The 23,515-nt window shown below is 45.4% G+C and overlaps 1 pseudogene; it reads left to right on the top strand.

The window, feature by feature from the left end:
- Positions 1-8,371: 8,371 nt before the first annotated feature.
- LOC144121658 (uncharacterized) lies at positions 8,372-15,406 on the top strand (annotated as a pseudogene).
- The last annotated feature ends 8,109 nt before the right edge of the window (positions 15,407-23,515 follow it).

The following is a 23,515-nucleotide window of genomic DNA, read 5'->3' as shown; positions in this document are numbered from 1 at the left end:
CACTATTGTGGCCGCAGGGCAGTGCGCGCACCAGTGAGCGAACCTTGGTGAGCATCTGTGCATTCTTCGAACACACGGGCTTGACGTCCCGTCTGTTCTCCGCCAGGTAGTTACACGCAGTGACCGAACGCTCCGCGAGTTCTACCTTGAACGATTAATAACTGGACGCCCCACTCCAGTTGTAGTCAACACAGTGCTGTGCGTGTGTGTTTTTATTCCTCCAACATGAACTAATCACGCGCACAACCTGGACACATTTCTTATTGTGTAAATAGTTTGTGTACATTACTTCTCCCCCTATAGTCTCTTCCCTTCCCCTCACCTCTTTCATTTCATTTCTCCATTCTGCCTGCTATCCTTTATTTCCGCTGCCCCAGCTGAGGTGCATCAGTATCGATGGAAGATGCCGGGGCTAGCAAAAATCTTTTCTTTTCTGTTTACTATTATTTTAATAAAAAAACTCTACTACTACTACTTGGTCAGTGGACGCCTCAATCGCGCTTTCAGGTGCGTGGCAGGGGTGAGAGAGATATACGTGAGCTGCATGCATCAACACTGGCAACGTTGTGGCAGAGAGCGGCACTGCAGCAATAGGGTGCAGCGTTCATTGGGGGACCAACCTCTCGCAGTGTACCATTAATTTAACCGCCCCCTGCCAGGGTGGCAGTGTGGGCGTGCTGCCTAGCCGTCGTGATGAACGCACTCAACGTTACATACGCCAAGCCGCGTCTACTTGCCCGATACACCACAGCTTCCGCTCTCTAACCAGGTTCAGCAGTAGTTAAACCGCAGCTAATTTTTATATGGCTGAAGTGCTCATGACAACCTATAGAGCAGTGACTGAGCGAATTGTGTTCTCCTCGGTAGGTGTTTCAAAGCCCCTTTAAAGTGTGACTGCGGTGTCCACTGTTCCAGGGGGCCAGTTATGCGCCTTTCCTTTGCTTTCGAAGAAAATTGAAGATTGATGAGCCGGCGCACCTGGGGCTCGGCGATGTCACGTGGTTATCCTCGGTTCAAGGCCATATGAAACATATGCCGAACATGCTACGGAAGGGAGCAGTAAAACATTCGCTAAAAAAAATGTAGGGGTCACAAAAGCTCCTCCTTAAGGGTACGACGCGACAGCGTTAATGAGCTAATGCCCATACATGCGGAATTGGTGATTCTAGACTGTACAGTCATACATTTCTAGGAGTCCTCATAATACTCCTGGCGCAGTGGTGCAGCAGTTAAGAGATGCGCCACTTCCCTGCGATGGCAGGTGCTGCCACCGGCCACCGGTACGGCTTGTGCGACCAAGGTTGCTCTTGCCGAGCAACCTGTCGCGAACTATCATTATAATCAGTTTGCTCACAGTCCAGTGCAAAGGTTGCGATGAAGCCATAAGGTAACGTGACTTAGGTGGCAGCTTCGCAGATTTTTTGCTCACAACGCCGACGACACCGGATTTTCTGCAGAACACTACCCTTAACGCTATCGCATGAAAATACACAAGCTACTTGTCACGCACATCAGTGTCCGGGCGGACAACCACAACATTATGAGAAAAAGGCCTCACGAGTGAGCGATAGCCAGGAATGCCATCGCTTGATATTTGCTGCGGAACCTTCTGCTGTTGTTACAATGTTTCGATCAGTGATAAGTGAACCATCTCTGATGGGAGTGCGTTAAATTGAGCAATGGTTGAACAATGTATAAATTTTTCGGACAAATATTTTGAAAATTAGAAAAATGTACGACACTCGTATGGAATTATTCAAGGTAATGAATGGTCCGTTTTTAAAAAATGTTTCTGCCGGTCGCATTGAACAGTTAAGGCTGCTGTAGAAAAATAATTGGGAACACTTGACCATTGCATAAACGATAATAAAGCAGAAAATACAAGAGTGCCATAGGGTGATTTGTGGACATATTGCTTGTTTTAGCGAAATCTTCCATTATACAAAAAAAATTGCGTTCATAAGCGGTTTAATAATAATAATTGGTTTTTGGGTAATGGAAATGGCGTAGTATCTGTCATATATCGTTGGACACCTGAACCACGCCGTAAGAGAAGGGAGTGACTCAAAGGAAGGAGTGACTCAAAAAAATTGGCAGTGGTTTAGCTCTGGTTAAACCTGGAGTGACGCGATAGCTACAGCTGGCCGAGTGGAACTTGCTCAATTGAATTGCAAACTCCCTCCTTCGCCGCTCCGTTTCGCTGGGCGTTCCTTCTCCATCTTCGTCCCACTTGACACGGCGCATGTGCACAGCTGTGGCAGCGCGGTTTCGCCGGCGCGACGCGCCACCAGCAGGAACTGCTGCTCTGCACCACGTGGGTGGTCACGTGACCAACCAGGTGATGAACATGGAGAGAGAAAAAACTAGGAGGGGGCGTGATGTCATAATCTTGAAGCCAAGTCATAAAAAAATATAATTGAAAGCATCATGGGAAATAGGCCCTCAAGTGACAAGGCAGCGGTAGCTCTTAGCCGAATTTCGGTTTCGCTCTCTCGCTGTATTGCGTCAGACTAAAAAGCCCCGCAATCCAATCTGGTTGGCAGTCCGGTAGCTGTGGAGGGGCTATTTCACCAGAGTCAGTGCGCAAAAGGACCCTCGGCAGCGGCGTAAGATTGGAGGATGGCTTGAAGAGGCTGAGCGCTTCATGTCACACTTGCTCCTAGTTTTTTTTCTTCCTCCATGGTGACAAATCACGTGGTCAGTCACGGCACGGTGCCGCCGGGAGCAGCTCCGCACCACGTAACTAACCAGGTGGCAGCGCCGCCACGCTGAAGGCTCGAAATGCTACCGTAATGTAGCTATCACTACAAAATGCTTTTGTCCATTATTGCTGGGTATGAGCGGGACTGACGGTGTGCATTGTTCCAATTTGATTGCCTTGTGCTTCATCTAATCTGTGTGATACTTTAAATTCAATTGCGTTAAAATTCGCGTCAAAAGCGCTGCCTATATTATACTCAGATACAACTCAAGAACAAAGTTACGGATGCCTCTTTAAGGGAGACCCTCCAGCCAATGGCGTCGACCGGTTCTCGTGACGTCACTGCTAATCGCCTTGAACCTGCCAGCTTGACACCGCAGGAACTGGCTGTTGACACGTGATCAACCACGTATTAATGTTTTATCCACAACGTCATGATAATCGATCGACGCCTTTCCCTGGAGGGCAATCTTTGAGGTGAAGCTGCATTTCGGTCTTGAGTTGCGTTCGACTGTAGAGAAGGTGGGCCGCTTTCGCGCCGTTCGACGTTGGATCTACTCTGACGCCACAGCGTCGCAGCGTATACGTCTGTCACTCAGTCGCTCATTACCGTGCATGATAGAGATGATGGGCAGCCCGTTGCAGTACTCGGAAGAAGTAGGACTGACGACTGCGAGAGTGGTTACCGGTTACTACCCATCACGAAACAGTGGTAAAGCAAAGAGGACACAAGATGACGAAGTGCTGGTCGTATTTCTTGTCTCCTCATTCCTTTCGTGCTGTTCCTCTATGGTATAAGCTTGAAAGAATTTCGCGAACACCGCAGCGGACATCGCAGCGAACACAAGAGTCTGTGGGGACTTCAAGATCCAGAGTTAGAAGCCTGTGTAGCCATGCGAAAGCACCATTGGGGGAGAGGATCCTGACGTGGCAACCCCACAATGGGGAGATGATGAGACTCAAGGATCCTCTACCTTCAAGAGGCCCAGTTCGTACGTTACGCGGTGTCCGAACGGTTCTAAGCATAGATTATCGGTCCTATGACTTCTGGCTTTCTGGCTAATTCCTCCAAATGCTGTGGTTCTTATCCAGCCCCCAGAAAACACGCGAGTTCTTGTTAAGCCAGACACGCAATTTCAGAGACATACGAGAAGCGTTGTCTACCAGGAAAGAGGCTGATCACTGCATAAGCAGCGAATCTCTGGAATAATGAGATATATCATCTCAGACATGGTATGCCGGTGGTACTTAGATTTATCTGTCTTGGTTTTTCGATCGCATGTGGATGTGACGATAAACAAGAACGACCCTTTTGCGAAGCGAGAGCCAGTTGTTACAACAGCGCTTGTCCTATGCACTTATGTGTCCCGTCTCTCTTAGAAACTCTAATAACAAAACATTCAATCCGGGAACTTTAAATCGCTCAGCTTTCCGTTCCAATGACATTAATATTCCGAAGAAGCATGCTCTTTTATCTCACATGCTATATTTTTAAGGATGACTAAAAGTTCTCCGTCACATCTACCGCTGTGGCTCAGCGCATATGGTGTCCTGCTGCTGCGTCCAAGGTAGCGGGATAGAATCCCAGCCACCGCGGCCATATTTCGGTGGAGACGAAATGTAAATACGCCCGTGTGCTGTGCGAAGGCAGCGTAAGACGTTAGCGAACCCCATTTGGTCGAAATACATCCGAGCCATCCTCTACGGCTTGCCTCGTAACTCATTGTTGAACACCGGGGTGTTAAATCCCGTAAACCAAACCAATCCTTGCTGGAATACGTGGTACATATACTAAAGTTTCCGATCCGTGACAATGTCATGAGAATTTAAAGGGATCCTACGGTTCACCTGAACTTTGCCTATGTTGACTGATTACTTGAATCTAACGAATAAAACATTACTTTCACTGAAAACGAAGCCTTAATAACCTTGAAACGGAGAAAAAAAATTAAGCCGTTTGTCGTTATTGCCGAGCGATTTCGCAAGTATGACAGATTTAGCTCCGATCCCAGAGGCTAGCCTTTCTCGGCGTTCTTTTTAACACGGTAATCACGGAGTACTTTTTGGCGTAGACGCCACAAGAATGCATCCCGTGGCGGAGAGATTGAAATGCAATTTTCTCAGCATCAAATGGCTGTTTCGCTGCCGGCCAAACATCAACGTAGTTAGAAAGAGGCACAGAATTGATTTTTACTAACAACGAAAATTCTATCGAATTGTCTTAAGTGTCTCTTTAATAATCCTGTATTCACATTTCTGATCATCATAGCAGACCATGCAGGTTTCTCGCGCCTAATGCATATTTCCTCGTCGCCTGTTCTAGTCGCTCTCGTCATCGAGAGAAGTAAGGATGGAATGGAATGAAAGGTGTAGTGCATTGAAGAAGGAGCTCATCGATGGCCGTTGCCGCACTCGTCTAAATTGGTTAGACCCTTTGGCTGCTGATTCGCTTGCTTGTGTTCTTGGATAGAGGCAGCGCTCATGGGCTCCCTTGGTGCTTTCAGGTTCGGCAAGGTTTCCAGACTAAGGTCACTTGATTATGCAGACTACAGGGCCTGAAAGCGTTTCCTGCTTGAAATAATAATAAAAAGCAGTTCGAATTTTTTGTTCTGCCCGGGCGCGAACACCCAACAGCAACAGCTTCAATGGAAGGCTGCAGCGAACTATATAACGTTTCGCGCCGTATTCGGCGGAGGACCTTTTTCGCGATTCATTCGCTCGCTTCTTCGGCATTGGCCAGATCCGCCTCCAATACAGGAACAGTCCAGTGAGGTTGGTTGCTTAGCTGTGAATCATGACGTCACAAGTCCTCACCATATACCAATGGTAGAAGAGCCAAAAGAACCGTTACAGATTACTATCCTTGAAAGGCCCAGTTAACAAGAGCTCACCGAAGACACACTAACTAGAAATATCGGTAACCCACTATTTAATATGTTACCCGTTTAGTTCGGTACTTACCGGGCCTTTTGCACATATTCGAGCGTTTTGACGTACAGTTCTTGCCTACCATCGCTTCATCAAGCTTGTCTTCCCACTATCAGTAGCCGCTGTTTTTCACGCCTGAAGTTTCTTTACCTACTTTCGAGTGGAGCCCTGAAATTAGGCGTAATTCAACACCTATCCCAGTCATTAACAAGAAACACACGCAGAAGTCATTCTAAAAATTTAACTGAATTTAGATTCGGTCGCTACACATTTAGATATTATTTCCCGCAAGCAGTCAGGGAATGGAACTCACTAAGAAGTGATACAATCAGGAGCCCGTCAGTAAATGAATTTCTACCGAGTCTAAGTACCGCTCATCCTTCTTGACCTTTGTCATGTATTATTTCTCCCAGCATTTTCATTAGTGTAATTTTTGTTGTTTGAATATTTGCCAGAAACACCTCTTTTTATTCTCAATTTTCCTCGTGCAATTGTGGCATTGTACCCTTTTATTTCAAACATCAATCCTCCCTTGAATATACTTTGGCCTTGGCACTCGAAACGCTGTCTTGTTTTGCGGTGGCAATGTCTTTTCTTTATTTATTTTGCTAAATTCCTGCACCTACATTCGTATATTTCTGTGCTTTTTGCTTGTCAATTTTGCACTTTCCTGTAACAGCCTTTGACGAGGCTAACAGTATGATCTAAATAAAATAAACAATTCACCATGAGCAAATTACTGCTTCTCAAAATCGTTTGCTTTTTTTTTCTGTCCAGATCGGTGTTACGCAGTTGTGCGTAGCCGATATATAAACTTCACTACAATAAAACGAGGAAGAAAACAGGCATTACGCGAAAGAGAAGAACCAGGGTAGGAAGTTTGTTTATTTTTATTGCGACAGTGTGCCTGCTGGCATAAAGTATTATTTACGAATAATACTTTCTTAGAGGATGCCCTCGAAGGACTCTCGAAGGGAGCCCAATAACATCCAGTAACAGTACTTGTTTTTTGCAAAAGTGGTCCTCTTTTGCAGCCGGTCACCTCTGGCAAGAGGTCACCTCGAGTTTATACTTGCAGCACTGCGCGACTGTCACCGTAGCTGTATAGCAAACCGTCGACGTTTCGCTGATCACTGGAAAAGCTTAGTTGTTGCCCGCTGACCTAAAAATACGCAAATTCTTACGAAGATGTGAGTGGAAGTGTTTAGAGATATTAGAAATCATTTGCGTCAAGCCTCTGGGAAAAAAGAAGCCTAATAGTCAGAGTTAGAAATACAAATTAACTAATGAGAATTAGTTAACCAGCCTTCTTGTAAGCATGTCTTAGCTGCATTGTGATGCACTGCACCGCTGACAATGTCATGCAAAAAAGCAAAGCGCTGTTGTAACTCAGAAAGCCCTTTTTTTCAAATTGCTGTTAGTCTTGGGTGAAATATCCTGTGGGAATTCTGCAAGGTGCCTTCGAATTGCATCTGCCGCTGCTGACCTGTGATACGCTAACTAGATGCAAGCAGAGCTTTTTCGGGATATACATTTTCAAGAGCTTTTTCAAGTCAGGATATACGTTCAGCTTGGGACTCACTATGCTTTCTGTGTATATTAGCGCGCCCTGGTGTTAAGTTCTTGTCAAGAGTCTCTGTATACTTAGCGGTACGGCAAATTCGATGAGGTAGCAAGCAAAACTTGCTCTTCTGGCAGTTGTGGAGATGCCATTGTGCGTGCATCTTGCAAGTGGCACTGGATTCTTGAAAGAACTGCTTTCCAAGACTGTATGCCGGAAATCACATCAGTAGGAATGTTGTGCGTGTGTTCAAACGGGACTTATCGGAACAATGCAATGTTAATCTCTCTCACGTGGCTCACACAGCGGGGCCTAAGAGACTCGTACCGGTTATAGAAAGCCATCGCCAATCGAGTGACAGCAGTGAACAACACTGGCTGGAGCTTTCGCTGCGCTATGATTGTGCCTCTAATACCCCTGTCACACGGGCACTCTAAAGGCACTTTGAACTAATGCTCCTTTACGCTCCCAAAGGAGCACTATACTTCAAGGGAGTTCGTCCGTGCTACACGGTCGCGGAACGACCTTCGCAAGAAGTTTTTAGTGCCCTCATCGGCGAAAAGCGTTATTAAAATTGCAAACCTCACTGCAGATGGAAATACAGAAATGTCACATTTTTTTAGCAAATTACTTTTATAACCGTATTGTGTTATAGCAACGCAATTTTAACTGCAATAATGACATGACTTTCCAAGTACAGAGCATAACATCACAGTGCTGGCCACACTGAGCCCTACTCGCTCAGTCTGGCTCAGGCTCAGCTTCGTTCTTCGGTTGTTCCCTTTGGTTCTTTTGCCCCTGCGATCGTTGTTTTTGCGGTCACGTTTTTCTGGTGTGCCTTGTTTTCGGCGGTCTCCATCAAAATGAGTGACGATCCACGCGACGACGAGAGCAAATTTGAAATTGCGCTTGCAATGAGTGTGGTTTTGTCGTCGTCCGTGGATCTTGCGCTATCAAGGCGAAAGGTGCGTGAAATAAGGCGGCGTCTATTGGCGAATAACGCCTAGCTTATAGCACTGGCCTCGTCTCGGCGCACAGTGCGGCGGCAAGTGTGGGCATACCCCCGTAACGAACGGTGGTTTGAAGACACGCTGCCTGGTTTAGGTAGCCGACACTTCCGGCAATCTTTTTGCGTGTCGGAGACAAGTTTTCGCTATCTTGTAGATGTTTGCCGACCAGCAATGGAGCGACAAGTCAAAAACATGCGTGAGCCCATCCCCGTAGAGAAACGCGTCGCAGTCGCTTTGTACAAGCTCTGCTCGTGCGCAGAGGACAGAGCTGTCGCTGACGTCTTTGGCATTGGGCGGTCAACAGTCAACGAGCTCTACAGAGAATTCTGTGAGACTGTCGTGGCTACGCTGGAACACGAGTGGGTGAAAATGCCCACATGCGTGCTCACATAAAAGAATTTGAAGCTATGTGTGGGTTCCCGCAAGCCGTTGGAGCGCTGGACGGATGTCACATCGCAGTGTCGCCACCGAAGGAGCTTAGTTAGTTAGTTATAATGATTTTAATGGCGCAAAAGCAACTGAGGCTATGATGCGCCAAACACACGGTTAGAGCTTTTGTTAAAGGTTACGCTTTTTATATCTAAAGTTTGTATAAAACATTGGCTTCTCTGAGAAATTTAAAAATGCTTGAAAAATCAACCAGTGCTTGATCTCCTAAATGTAACATGGGGTGTAGTGGGATGTATTCATGGTACAATGTTGTGAAATATTTTTTCCTATGTTGTTCCAGTTTCTTGCATACAATTAAAATGTGGTTTACCGTGAGTTCATCGCCACACATTTCGCAGAGAGGTTTGTCTTTTTTTGTCAGTAAGAAGTTGTGAGTAAGGTGTGTGTGTCCAATGCGTAGTAGACACAAAATAACTTCTATGAAACGCTCCTGATGTGTACATGATCTCCATTCTCCCAAAACAGGTTTTATAGAATGTAGTTTGTTGTTCGTCCCATGAAATCTGCCACTTATTCCTGAGTTTGCTGTGCAGTAATTTAGAAAAATCCCTCTGTGCTATGTTAACTTGTTTTATATGGCCAATTCTAGCTTGTGCTGCGCAAGCATCTGCTTTCTCATTACCTAAAATTCCAACATGACTAGGGACCCAGCAGAATATAATGTTATGTTTTTGCTTTGTAATTTTAACTATGTTATCTATGATATTTCCTATTATGGGTTCAGCAGCGTTTGTAGAATGCAGCGCTTTTAGCATACTCAGTGAATCGGTGTAAATTATGCTATTTTTTATGTTTTGTTTTACTATTTGTTCTACAGCTACAATGATGGCATAACACTCCGCAGTAAATACCGATGCATACTGTGGCAATCGTATCATTTTTTTCCTTTGTTCCTTGAATTACTGCGCTTCCGACATAACTTTCTGTTATTGAGCCATCAGTGTAAAATTCCGTGAGTCATATTTTTCTTGTAGTGCAAAGAACTCTTGCAGTATGTGCTCGTGTGCTATTTTCTCTTTGTTTACGTGTGTCAATGTGAAGTCACATACCGAAAGGAAGGCTGTACCACGGTGGTAGATATTCATGTCTTTGTGCAATATTAGGTAGGGCGTCCAGCACTGCTAAGTCTTCACATTTATCTTCAAAGCGCATTATTAGTGGCCTGATAAAATGTGGTTTATTATTGAATAATCTCCTAGATGGGCACTTGGTAACAATGGGATAGCAGAGATGTTTAGGGAAAGAACGGGTTTTTAGGATGTACGTGCATGTTAGTGTGACTCTTCTATCCTCTAGTGTGGGCTCATTAGCTTCAACGTAAAGAATATTTACCGGGGATGTTCTATATGCTCCAGTTGATAGGCGCAAACCAAGATTATCAACAGGGTCCAGTCGTTTCAAGTAGGATGCTCTTGCCGAACCATATACCACACACCTCTAGTCCAGCTTGGAGCGCACCAAAGAGCGATATATTTGCAATAGGCATGCTCTATCGGACCCCCACCGTTTTCGCGAGAGTACCTTTAATACATTGAGGGCTTGGGATGCTTTCTTTTTCAGGTTGTTAATGAGTGACAGAAATGTAAGTTTCTTGTCAAAAGTGACGCCTAAAAATTTATGTTCCTGTTTGACTGGCAGTGTGGTTTGATTCAAGCACAGATTGGGATCGACCTGTAGGCCTCGTCGTAATGAGAACAAAACAGCTACCGTTTTTTGAGGGGAGAACTTGAATCTATTTTTCTCTCCCTAAGCAGCCAGTTTATTTAGTGTGATTTGTATTTGTCTCTCGCAGGACAGTCTGTATGTCATCTACATAAACTGAATACATTACGGACTTAGGTATTACTTTGGCCAAAGAATTCATTTTTACTATAAAGAGTGTCGTACTTAAAATGCATTCCTGGGGTACGCCATTCTCTTGGGTGAATGTCATTGATAGAGTTGCTCCCAGGCGGACTCTGAATGTGCGGTTAGTCAGGAAGTCGTTCAAGCAGTTCAGCATCCTGCCGCGGATCCCTCGCTCTGCTAGGTCATGGAGGATGCCGAACTTCCACGCGGTATCATAGGCCTTCTCCAAATCGAAGAAGACCCCGATACAGTGCTGTTTGTGGATGAACGCCTCCCGGATGGTGTTTTCTAGGCGGACAAGGTGATCAGTGGTCGAGCATGCTTCCTTAAATCCACATTGATGTAAATCTAAGAGTCGACGAGATTCAAGTGTGAAGGTCAGTCTAATGTTTATTATGCTTTCGAAAGATTTAGCGATGCAGCTGGTGAGGGCTATCGGTCTGTAATTTTTAGGACTTGTTGGTTGTTTTCCGGGTTTCAGAAAAGGTACTATTATATCTTTCTTCCACTCCTCAGGTATATTTCCAGTTGTCCATATTTTGTTAAAGAATTTCAACAATGCCTGCACGGCAGCCTCAGATGGGCAAGCATAGCGTAATGCACATTATCTGGGCATGTTGCTGTCTTTTTTACCAGAAGATAATGCCCTAATCAATTCCTGGAGTGTGATGGGTTGATTGTAGTCCTCGTGCATACCTGCTGCAAATGGAAGTTTTTGTTTTTCTGCTATTGCTTTGTACTTCTGGAACGTGTTTGTGTAATTGGACAAACTGGAAACTTCAGCAAAATGCTCACCTAGTAGTTGGCCTGTTCTAATGATGTTTGTGTCCCGGGTGTAGTCAATAGAGGAAGTGTGAAAGGGGTATGGTCACTACTGAATCTTCGAACCTTTTCCCACATTTTTTTTGAGGTTATTGAACTGTTTATTGAGGACACATATTTCTGCCACGAGGATTTCTCGGCATTTCTCCGAACGAATCGCGCTCTGGCCTTGGCCCTCTTAAAGGCAATCAAGTTCTCCGCTGTGGGATACCGACGACGCAGAGAGCCCCAAGCTTTATTTTGTTGTTTTTTTGCCAATGTGCATTCTTGTGTCCACCATACTTTATGTTTTTTGTGTACGAGTCCTGTTGTTTGTGGTATGGCTAGTGAAGCGGCCGATATTATGCATGTAGTAAACTTTCCATTAATTTCGTCTATGCTGAGATCTTCACAAAATTCTTTTTCTAGTGTGGCACTTGCTGTAAAAAGTGACCAGTCGGCGAGGTGAAGTTTCCAGCGCCGTGGTCTGGTGGGGATGACTGCAGTAGACGATGAGAAGCTGATGATAATAGGTAGGTGATCACTTCCCAGAGGGTCATTTAAAACATCCCATTTAAAATCGTTAAAAAGCGATGGTGATGCGAAAGCTAAATCGAGAAAGCTCATTTTTGCCGAGCTTGAGCAACAATAAGTTGCTTTTCCTGTATTTAAAAGACAGATGTTATTTGAGAGGATAAAATCTTCGATTGTTTGCCCCCTAGAGTCGCAGCGCTCGCTTCCCCAAAAAGGGGAGTGAGCGTTAAAATCCCCAACTACCAGATATGGCTCTGGAAGTTCATCTATCAATTCTTCTAGGTCATGGACTGTTAATGTAAAATGTGGAGGAATGTATACGGAACAGATTGTTAGTGTTTTATAGCTGACGATGCTGACTGCAACCGCCTCAAGTTTTGTATTGAGCTTGATTTCTCGAGCAGGGACGCCGCTTTGGACGACAATTGCGACGCCTCCTGAGAGTCGATTTGCCTGCTCTCGATCGCGTCTAAAAGTTTGATAATGTTTCAGGATATGCACATGTTGTGGACCAAGATTGGTCTCCTGAAGACATAAAACTATGGGTAACATTGACCCTAAAATATGTGTTCTGACACTATAATTCCGCATAAGTCCTCTGCAATTCCATTGAATTAAAAAAGCCATGCTTGTATTTTTGAGAGAAAATCAAAGGAGATTTACTTATGTGGTGGGCCCATTATGAGGGGCCTGTCTTTTTTTCGCTCAAGAAAGCTGTTCCGCCGCTGTAATGGAGGCGGAGTGGGTGTTGTATCCATCACCTCAACAGAGGTGCTGGAGGACCGCGCAGTCGCGGTTGTGTTAGTTTCAGGTTTCTCCCGACGAGGGCAGGTCCTGCGGGATGCCGACCCATGGACCGGCGGTCCCTGCTTTGGCAATGACAGGGCAGCTTTCGCTGACCCTGCCTGGGGCATGGATGGCCCTGCCATCGGCTCGGTGGGAGCGGCCTTGGCAGGTGCCGGAGTGCTGTGTGGTGCTACGCCCCTGCGCACCACATCAGCGAAGTTTTGTTTTGCTGTGAAGGAGAATGTGTTTGTAAGCGCAAAACGCCTTCTCGCTTCTTTAAAGAAATGTTTTCTTTTGTCTTTATGGTGATTATCTCTTTTTCTTTCTTTCAGGACAGACACGCCCTGGAGTATGCAGCACGTTCTCCTTCACAGTTTGCACAGCACAGGGCTGCGTCACATACATCAGACTGGTGATCGTTCGAGGCACATTTTGCGCACGTTTTGCGACCGCGGCAGCTCTGTGAGCCGTGCCCGAGCCTTTGGCAGTTGAAACATCTGCGAGGGTTTGGTATGTATGGTCTTACATTGATTTTCAAATATCCCACGTCGATTGTGTCGGGCAGGGTGCTGGTGTTGAACGTCAGGATCATGTGTTTTGTGTCTATTTCCTTGTTGTCCTTCCGGATTTTGATTCGGTGGACATCTATGACGTCTTGGTCGATGAGCCCTTCGAGCATTTCTTTTTGCAGTTATGTGAAGAAAATCATTTTCCTATATTACGCCTCGGACAGTGTTAAGTGAGCGATGAGGAGTCATGGAGACCGGGATTTCCCCTATGGACGTTAGGTTGGAGAGCTTAGATTGTTGGACATTGTCACACAGTTCGAGCAATAAGTCGCCGCTGGCCATTTTTGACAGCTTATAGCCAATGCCTAAGGTTTCAGTCAAGCACTTTGACACAAGGAAGGGGGATATTATTCTTGCCTGTTTATCTTGTTGTTCACTGTGGATCACATGATATTTGGGGAAAGTTACTTTTCTTTTTTAAAAGAAGTTGTCTGCCTCGTTCCGCCCTCTTTTGAGAGAGCGATCAGGTTTTGAAAGTTGGGGAGCCATAAAAAAATTGTTTTTCGGTCATGGTGCCAGCCACCCACCACGGAGTCCAACAAGGGGACGGGACAGGAACTTGACAGCAAGTCCTGCCCACGCAAGCTGTACACCTCAACTATAACCAAATATGACGCAACTCAGGGTAGTTGGTCACACAAGGTTAACCCTCGCCGCCAGGAAAAAAGGAAAAACCAAAAAGCGAGTAGGATATAGGAGAGTTGTGAGACAGAGATAGGAAAGTGAAAGATGGAGAGGAGGATAGGAAAAGGCGACTGCGATTCCCCCCGGTCGGGTCAGGCCGGAGGTGCCGTCTGCAGGAAGCTGGGGCCAAAGTGGTGTGTTGCCTCCGCCAAGGGGCCTTAAGGGTCCAAACGCTCGGCATCGGCTCAACCACCAGGATCCCCTTTCCCCGGACACGGCGGTGCCACGCACGGCGAGGCGCGGGTGCTCGGGTCCGTGGTGATGCACAGTTCACCATCATCCCCTTGCGGGGATGTCCATGCGGATGCTCGGGAACCCGCGGTGTCGCCGCTCACCGTCGCGACGCCTGCAAGCTGCAGGCGCCCCCCTGCGGGGTCGAAGGAGCATGCCAGTGACTATTATAATTACAAAGGATGGTAAGTAGTCAACGAGTTCTGATATTATTGAAAGGATCATGCCGGAGACGTCCACTATATTTGCATGTACTGTGCTGCTTGACACCAGCACAATTAACTTGTAGCAGTCATACATTGGAGACGCCGCGTTTTTATTTCTCACATACTATGCTCATTGCCACTTGTGAAAAAAAAACTCATAGCAGTTGTAAATGAAATGTCCATCTTTTCATGGTTACATATATTGTGCTCTTCGTCTGTAAAACAATATATAGCCATTGTAAATGTGAGTTTTCTAAGCGTATGTGTTGAGGTCATTGTTTGATGGTCAAGATAGGATAGAACAAACGTATGAACTACTGATGTGGAAGCATATGAAAAAACGGCAGGAATGCATCTTGTGACATTAGCAAGCAATTTGAAGCACTCCATGTGCGCATCGTGTTACTTCTTTTTATAATATTCTTCCTTCATTGCTGTCCTCATGAGAGTACATATTTGATGACTCTTTCTGAATGCAGTTTGTTGTATGGTCATGAAATATTGTGCTTTACAGGTACAGTGTCATTCTACTGGCCCTTGTTGACCACAAGTACCATTTCCGGTTCGTGAGCGCTGGTTCACCGGGGCGGTGCCATGACTCATATGTATACCAGAACTCCACGTTGGCCACGATGGTTGAGTCACCGATATTCAGTGCGCCAACTGCCACCATCAACAGAGTGATTGTGCCACCCTTGATCCTGTGTGATCAAGCATTTCCACTGACACCAAACTTAGTGAAGCCATTCAGAAGCCTGAATACTTGCGATGGGCACAGGAGCTACAACTACCACCTGTCCAAGTGCAGAAGGGTTGTGGAAAACACATTTGGGAGGCTTAAAGCAAGGTTCAGGCTCATTTCAAAAAGAATGGATGCCAACGTCAAGAGTGTGGCACAAATAATAAGGGCGTGTTGCGTGCTCCACAATATTTGTGAGCATTTTAATGACTCTGTGGCACAACAGTGGTTGCACGAGGTAGAAATTGATGACGCTGTGCATGTGCAGCCTGCACATTCCTCTGATGTTGTAACTGCAAATGGTGCAGATGTTAGGGAAGCACTTGTCGAGTACTACCGGCAGTTTGAACAACACTAGAAATATTTGTTTTGGCACACATGTCTGCGGAAAGAATGTGTCATTCTTTGTGTTGTTTGAATAATGTAGTCTTCAACAGATTTTTATCCTATGCCCATTTGCCCCCACAGTGGCCTTATGCCTTCATCTCATAATAAGGGATTTTCAATTAATCTCTCTGCCTAGTGCCTAATAATAGACCTACTGATGGAGAGTTGGGCTAAACAACACGCACGTTTAGTATTACTGTTTCATGTTCATTTGTCCCAAAGCTTTTTTTAACTCATTTGTACTCAGTGTCTGCTTAACATAGGCTGTGAAGAGCAGAGGCTGGGCAACACAAGTTTGTTCTAAAGCATGTTGCTGGTGCTGTGGGCCATGATTTTGTAATTTTTTCTTTGTCGTGGCACATTGCGGTGCTTTGTGAATTGCTGCCGATTCAGGCTGCAAATCCATGTGTACTGCACATTGAGGTCCAATTTGTACTTTGTCTACAGTGTCATTCGAGTCCTAAAATATGTACTACACGACTTGAATACTGTTAATGGAAACAAAGACTATATGCACCTAACTTTATTTGCATGTTCTCTTTCATATGATGGGTTATACATTTCAATACATCTGTCATGGTGTGGCTTATTGCCTTCAGCTGCTAAATAACTTTAAATTCAATTTGAACTTGATGCTGTTTCGATTTCATCAACCGAGCGATGGCTGTGATGTGTGTATGGTAAGTGACGGGGCAGAAAAAAAAAGTGCAATATAATCGCTGATACACAGTTACAATTCATTGGAACATTTGACCAGCATTCTTCAAGAACGGGAATAATGACAAACTACGTAGCAGCAGTTATATTGCAGTTTTTTCGTGCATCACGTGGCCTAAACACAAACTGCACATCGCAGCCATTGTTCGGTTGATGAAACCGAAACAGTGTCAAGAAGAAATTGAATTATAAATGATATAGCAGATGTAGGCAAATACCACGGGGTGATCTATGTAATGCTTAAAGCATCATTTGAAAGAACAAAAATAAAGCGTGCAAACATTAGGTGCGCCTACTCCTTTTAAGCTTTATTAAAAAAATTTCCCATTAAATCTACAAGCTTTTCTTGTGCATTCACGTGACGTTCCATTAACTGAGCCTCCTTCTCTGAGGCAGCTGCCAGCGCAATTAGAAGCTGGCGTTGCTCTTCAAGCAGCTGCTGCTGGAAGCTTGAGCTATAAGCTTTCCTCTTGCGTGATCGCTGCCTCTGGTTGCTTGCTGGCTCCTGATTTTCAGCATTGTCCTCGCATACAGCTGCGCAAGAGGCAGGTGTATGCGGTGAAACTGGGGCATCCCAATCCTCAGTTGTGCTCCTAGAGGGGCTTGTGCGGGCTTCCATGCTGGCGATGAGCTGAAAAAACGAATGTGAGAGAATTAACATGTGCTTATCATAATCCATGTATTGGTGGCAATGAAAGCAGCAAAACGTTCTCGACGTAACTACTTTTGTGCAGACTTCTTCAAAAAATGACTTTCTTCTCAAGAGTTGCACTGAATTGCAATTAAAAATTATTGCACTGTACCCGTAGCATACAAACAGCCTTTTGTATGGAACAGTAATCGTATAACATTTTCAGCAGGGAACAAGTTCACATCAACATGCGGAATTCCTTGCATTAATGAAGAATTTCATTTTTGGAGAAAGCAGTGAATGTATGAGTCTGGAAATGTATGTAGGAGACCATGGAAGTGCTCTGTGCCTATTAATATATGGTGTCATTTCTGTGCTGCTATACAACCAATAATGTGCACAAGGTTTGATGTAAAAGTGAGTGTAGTGGCATGGACTGCATTTTCGTTCACTTGGGTTATTAATTGCAAGCATTAATGCAGTGCCGAAAAAAACTGCTGCCCACCTGTTGTACTGTCATACTCTCTTCAACCAATGAATGGTCATTGGCTGGCAGGCTGCCCAGAAACCTGTGAATTTCTGAGAAATAAATCCATGCAACTGGCGCTGAGCCCGTTGTCCTTTGTTTGGCACAGTTCCTGAAACAGTTTAAGTCATTTGTTATTTGCACATAAGCGCCAGAATAAGCAGGAAATGGTGAGTGGTAAGAGCTCGCTGCATGCAAAAAGATCTAGGTACAAAATGTAATTGTTTACGGTGAAAAGGCAATCTCGGAAGAGCAGCGTAATATAGCTATCGGGTTGGGGGTCAGGACATTAAATGCAGTTGCACATTCATTTATAACTGACTGTGATGCCGCTTCCAATAAAACCTTTCATCCCCACTTCTCGGCGACTACAATGCGCCTCAATCCTTTGTGAACTCACTCCGCAAACTTTCACGAAACCGTGCAGCACCTCCGCATTGATTCCTGTAAACGCACTAGCAACCAGCCCGGAACACCAAAGTCTAGACCAACAAAGGACTTACCTGTATGCTTGGGTGAGGTTGTCAATCTTCGATTGCACTTGTTTGCGTGATTTATTAATCCCGCTTCGGGCGAGGCCTTGCGCGATGGCCTCATATACTTTGGCGTATCTCTTCTCTGCCCTGAGGCTATCTAAATGCTCTTCCCATATCGCGATGAGAGCCCAAGTCTCCCGTTCGGTCCACGTGGCGCGCGGTTTTATCGGTTTGGCACTGCCAGACGCCGCAGGTTCACCGCCACTCATTTTGTCAACGCACACACACACACAAAAAAAACAAGCACGAAACTGTATTAAAAAAAAAGAGCAGTGCAGTCTTGATGTGCGATAATCGTGGGCGAGCAGTGGCGACCTGAGTCTAGTGGCAACAGCACCGCAGATGTGACGAGCTGCTCTCCGTCGCTACTCGCTACAAACAACAAACAACATGGCCGACATGGCGGCATATTTACCGTGACGCTCGTATATTTGGAACGAGAGTATAGCGTGGTGATATTGCCACAAAACAAATGATCTTATATTTTAAAACACCACTAATCTTATGAAGTGAATTTATAAAATGAAAACTGAACGTTGCTTTTCTCAATTTATTTATGCTGTTAACTCGCTGGGAGAGAGAGTACTCCCTTGAAGCCTCAAAGGACGAACTCGAGCTGCCTTGTTTCGAAGCTCCTTTGAGCTAGGTGTCCTTTGGCGCGTCCGTGTGGCGGCGCGCGTTCGTCCTTAGAGTAATGGAGCATTAGTTCAAAGTACCTTTACAGTGTCCGTGTGACAGGGGTATTACATTTATATTGCTCACAAACTACCCTTGCGATGTATATATCTTGTAATGACGTAGACTTCAAGGTGGTCGATCACTACGGCATGAAAATAGGTCCACACCAATACTCGGAGTGCCTCCTTCCAGTGCAATTGGCAGCTACGTTCTTGAGTTGTATCTGAGTACAGTAGCAATTGGTTAATTTTGACCACAACACTTTCTACGAAAACTCAGAAATAATTGCTCTGAAATTGTGAATATATTTTTAATAAACCATAGCCTTGCAACGAAAGCAAAGTACAAAATTATTTTGAAATCCACATGCCAGGTCATTTTAAATGGAAGAAGCTCACATTTTCAGTTACATTTTACGTGCCTGCCAGCCAGTGGCCTAGGACCTTTCGTTCTGAATAAACTCACTCATATGTGGCATTATTTCATGCGCCAGAATATCGCAAAATTCTCGTAACCTAAGAAGAAATTCATTAAGTCCTCTGAAGTTGCGGCGTCATCCACTTTAAGCCCCCCATCCGATCATAGTTTACACAACTATGAATTTAGTTTTGTTGCAGAATCTGAAATATTTTAAGGCACGAATTTTCAGAAATATTAAAACTTGCAATTACGCATGTATCTGTTCACAGGATAAATTTGAGCATAAAGCGTAATTTTGCTTCTGACAAACGTCTGCTTTTCTTCGTCTGAATGGGTGCCTCATAATTTCTTACGGTGTTTTGTAAACAGCCAACCATGAAAAACAAACAAAAAAACGCTAAGCAGGAAAACCATGCAGCCCATTATTTTTGCAGAAACATGTAACAGTGGACGAGGATATATCTCGCGTCTCCAACATCGCTGTGGTGCTTTGTTGTTTCTTCTGCAAGTCAGCCTCACCAAAGAGTACACCGTCGTGTCCGGTTCATCGTGGAATTTGCCGAGCAGTTCAATACGGCGCTGAAGGCTGGCATACTAGACATTGGCAGATTGACTCTAGACCAAAAATGAGCAATACACTTCTTTCAGAACGTTTCAGACGTAATTGCATTGCGTGCTATCCACTAATGCCGTTTATGTTTGCAAATCCTCTCTTAATAAACATTAATTCATTGGTCTCTCATCTGTCTGATCTGAGGCTGACTCACTTTACTTACGAGATTGCATTGAATGTCCAAACTTTTTGAACACATTAATAAACCTTACGCGATCCGAGTCATTTGGAAACCTCTATAGACCATCACAATTAGGAGCCTATCACGCACTGAACATCAACCTTAAGTCCTTGCAATCACTTGTTCAGATAGTTTTTTTTTTGTGCTCTAAAGAAGTTTGGAAATCCCGCTCTGGCCCTACTCATGCTCTGCCTATGAAGGGTTTTTTTCGATTCTGCTATTTGTACCTGCCATCTTTTTGTTGTGCGTTTATTAGTGCTTCCGTATTATAGTCGGACCTCGTTATAACGAAACGGTTGATAACGAAGTAATGGATATAACGAAGTAATGACGATTTCCCTTGCAAGCTCAGTCAATGCGGGCTATAACGAAGCTACGGCTTTCGTGAAGTAATCACCGGGCCCCTTCATTACATTAAGATTCAACTGTATCTCAGATTCCGCGAATTGTTTTGATTTGTTTCCACATTTTTTATTTCCTTCCCCCATAGCTTCATTCGAGGCTGTATGTAAAAATAAACAAACAAGCCAGCAAAAATCTGTGCAGCTATGCCATCGAACAGTGCCCTCGCATTGCTACCATTTTGACTTTCCACCAGCGCTGGTTCAGCCCTTCATAAAAGATTAAGCGATAGAAAGGAATGTCTAGAAGCAAGGAGAGAATGGGAGCTTTTAGAAGAGGAGCATAGAAGGCATTATTGAGCATCTTCGTCAAGACCAGAAATGGATTGAACAGCGTCTCAAGCATAGAAAATTATTTGGCCGTGTAAGCGGAATGGCGCAAAAGCCTTCAAACGGATCGTGATTTTAGAAGATGCTGCGTCTACAGGAAAAATACCCGCAGGGAAAAAAAGATATCTTTTTTTGGTCCCTCTTGTTGTGGTGCGGACGTTTTGTTGGCTTCTTTCAAATCTCGGGCCCTGGTTGTTATTCGGGATGGCGGACGGGAACACCGTGCCCATTTCCATTGTATTCAGCGGTAGAGATGACGCAAGCGGCCTGGACGGAGGTGACGGCCACTGGCGAGCGGAAATGTTTCTGCAAGGCCGGCTTCGTCGAGTGTCTGATGCCGAGCCTGATGCTTCAGAAGATGACCAGCCCGGCGGCGATTTGTGGCAGCGCATTGTCGACTCCAACATGGGGAGTCATGACGTCGGTTGGAATGATTTTATTTCTGTCGCTGACAACGCCGGCACCGCGGAACCGTGCACAAGCGAGGACATTGTTTCTGAAGTGCGAACGAGAGTGACGCGGAGGAATCGGATGAGGATGAAACTTCGGAGCCAGCGTCCATAAGCGCGCCCGTAGCAATGGCCTACATAGAGGGCCTCAGACAACTTGTCTATGCCAAGTGCCTCGGCGAAGAGCACGCTTCTCCTTTAAATAAACTGGAAACCTCACTCATCGCATCTGCGCTGCAAAAACAGACGTCCATCACGGACTTTCTTGCAAAGAAAAAAATTTGTTTTTTGACAAGCAACTCTCTTTAAAGCTGTGCCACTTACTACAAACTTCGGAATATAACGAACGGATGCCGCGTGACGCTCATGTTCATTATAAGCGGGCTCGACTGTAGAATAAACTTCAGCTGCTAGTCAGCACCTACCTTTGTCTTTTTTTATGCCTTGCTTCTGCGCCTGCCTGTTTTTACGCTGCTAATTTTAATGACTAGCCCCCCTTTTGTTGGTTTGCTAACCTTGCGTGCACTCTCCTTCTCGGCTGCCAGTTCGTGCTTGTGGTGCTCCCTCTCGGCCGTGAGCTCCCATTTGTGCTGTTCCCTCTCGATCGTGAGCTCCCGCTCGTGCTGCTCCCTCTCGGCTGTGAGCTCCCGCTCGTGCAGCTCCCGCAGCGAAGCCAGCTGGGAGGCATGGAGGGAGCGGATATGCTCCAGCTCCCGTGACCGTTCCGTCGTCACCTCTTGGTACTGGTGCAGGCGTGCGTGGAAGTCCGTCTCAGAGGTCCTCAGTGCCGCCTCGAGCCTTCTGTTTTCGTCATTGAATGGAGGAGGATCGCAAGGGTAAAATACCAGCCAGCGTCCACAGCTCAAAAGAAAAACTTTAAGAGAGATGCAGGCTTTGTTGCAGTTTGTTCAGCGGAAAAGATATATTTATTCCCAGAAAATGTGGAGTTAAAAAATTGGTAGGGTTTTAACTTAGTTAAACTGAGTAGACGTGTGAAAACATGAGTTCATTCTTCGCCTCTTCCTTCGGGCATCTGCCCGTGCGCGAAACCACGCTTCTCGCTCTTCATCGTCACACCATCTCTCCACTCGGCGGCAGCTGGCGCTACGCCCTCATCCCATTGGCTACAGCTGGCGTGACGCTCCTCTGAACTTACCTGAGCTTCCTCCCATTGTTTGCAGCTTGTGCAACGCTCCTCCAATCTAACCCAATTACCCATATTATTCTGAGGCTTCACACAAGATTCTTCATTGGGTTTGACCCTGTTAAGTAGTGCTTTTGCACAAAAATTCAATATTTTTTTCCATAATTCGATTCAAGCTCCGGACATTGATGATGACATTAAGGGCATTGGAGTGGTTGTTAATGGAATGTGCTTGGTGCAGTGGTTTAGCCCCAGATGTCCAAAAAGAAAAATTCCACCACAGTACACTGGTTTCGAAGGGCGCAAGCCGCGTAATAATGCGATGAGTTCTGTTTCACTTTCATTCAAGTGGTAATTTGTTTACTGCTATTCGCATGCAACACAGTCATTTTCTGTTCATCACGTGGGGTCCACTATTTTGCGCAGGCTCACTAGACGTGCTTAGATCGTTTCAGAACAGTTGTCAAGCGTGACCACTCCTGCAATGTCTGGAACTGCCTTGGACAATGTAAATGTACTATCAAGAATGTTCCAAGTTGTGTTTAAATACAGTGCAGTCAACAGTGTCATGGCCATTCTCATTCCAATAACAGCGAGGCATGCAAATTATTGTCACTACAATCTCTGCCATCGCGTGTTCTTTCTTTTAAGGTACATATTTGCCCAATAAAGAAGAGTTTGCTCAGGAGGCAAGATGCACACTAGAGACAAATGAGTAAGAATACGTTAACTAGGAATGGGCGCGATGCAGGAGCCCATGCACGCAACTATAGCTTTGCAGACAAATCCAAAAGATGCATGGCTTCCAAGCCCATACCTTGAGCAGGTGCATGGTTGTCGTCGAATGCTTGCGGATGACCGCGTCTGGTGCACGAGACAGCTTGAGTGAGAGGTAGACGAGGTGCTTGAATGGGTTGGCCTCAACAATGTCCAAGATGGACTGGTCCGAGCCGGTCCGACCGTGCACCACCAGTGATACCACGAACCGGGGACTCTCCCGGCAGAAAGAAAAAGAATGTGCACAATTTGCACAAGCAGTTGTATGTGAATGGTGCTCCTTAGATATTTATTTATTCTACCTACCCTAAAGTGCTGTGGAATTGTAGAAAGAAAAAAAAAGCAGGGAAAAGTTCCAAAACTGCTTTGTAAAATGTATAGTGGCTTCAGCCTGCGAAGCGATATGCAAAGAGGGTCCCAGGCAGCTGGAGGGAGCCATTAACGCTGTCGCGTCATACCCATAAGGCAGAGCTTAATTGTGCCCCTAATTTTTTTTTCCAAGCGCCCTGAAAGCTATTGGCATGCACGACTTTCGGGGACATGTGACCTTACACCGGCATAACGATATACGGTCCGTTGCATGTTAGCCTTTCGCTCTTTCCCCCCTTTCCTCTCGTTTCGTGCAGCTATGAAGGAGATGAAGAAAAAACACACTACGGGTGTTTTCAGCGGTGTAG

This window comes from Amblyomma americanum, chromosome 1 (assembly GCF_052857255.1).
Source record: "Amblyomma americanum isolate KBUSLIRL-KWMA chromosome 1, ASM5285725v1, whole genome shotgun sequence".
Taxonomy (NCBI): Eukaryota; Metazoa; Arthropoda; class Arachnida; order Ixodida; family Ixodidae; genus Amblyomma; species Amblyomma americanum.
This window is presented reverse-complemented; position numbering and strand designations above follow the sequence as displayed.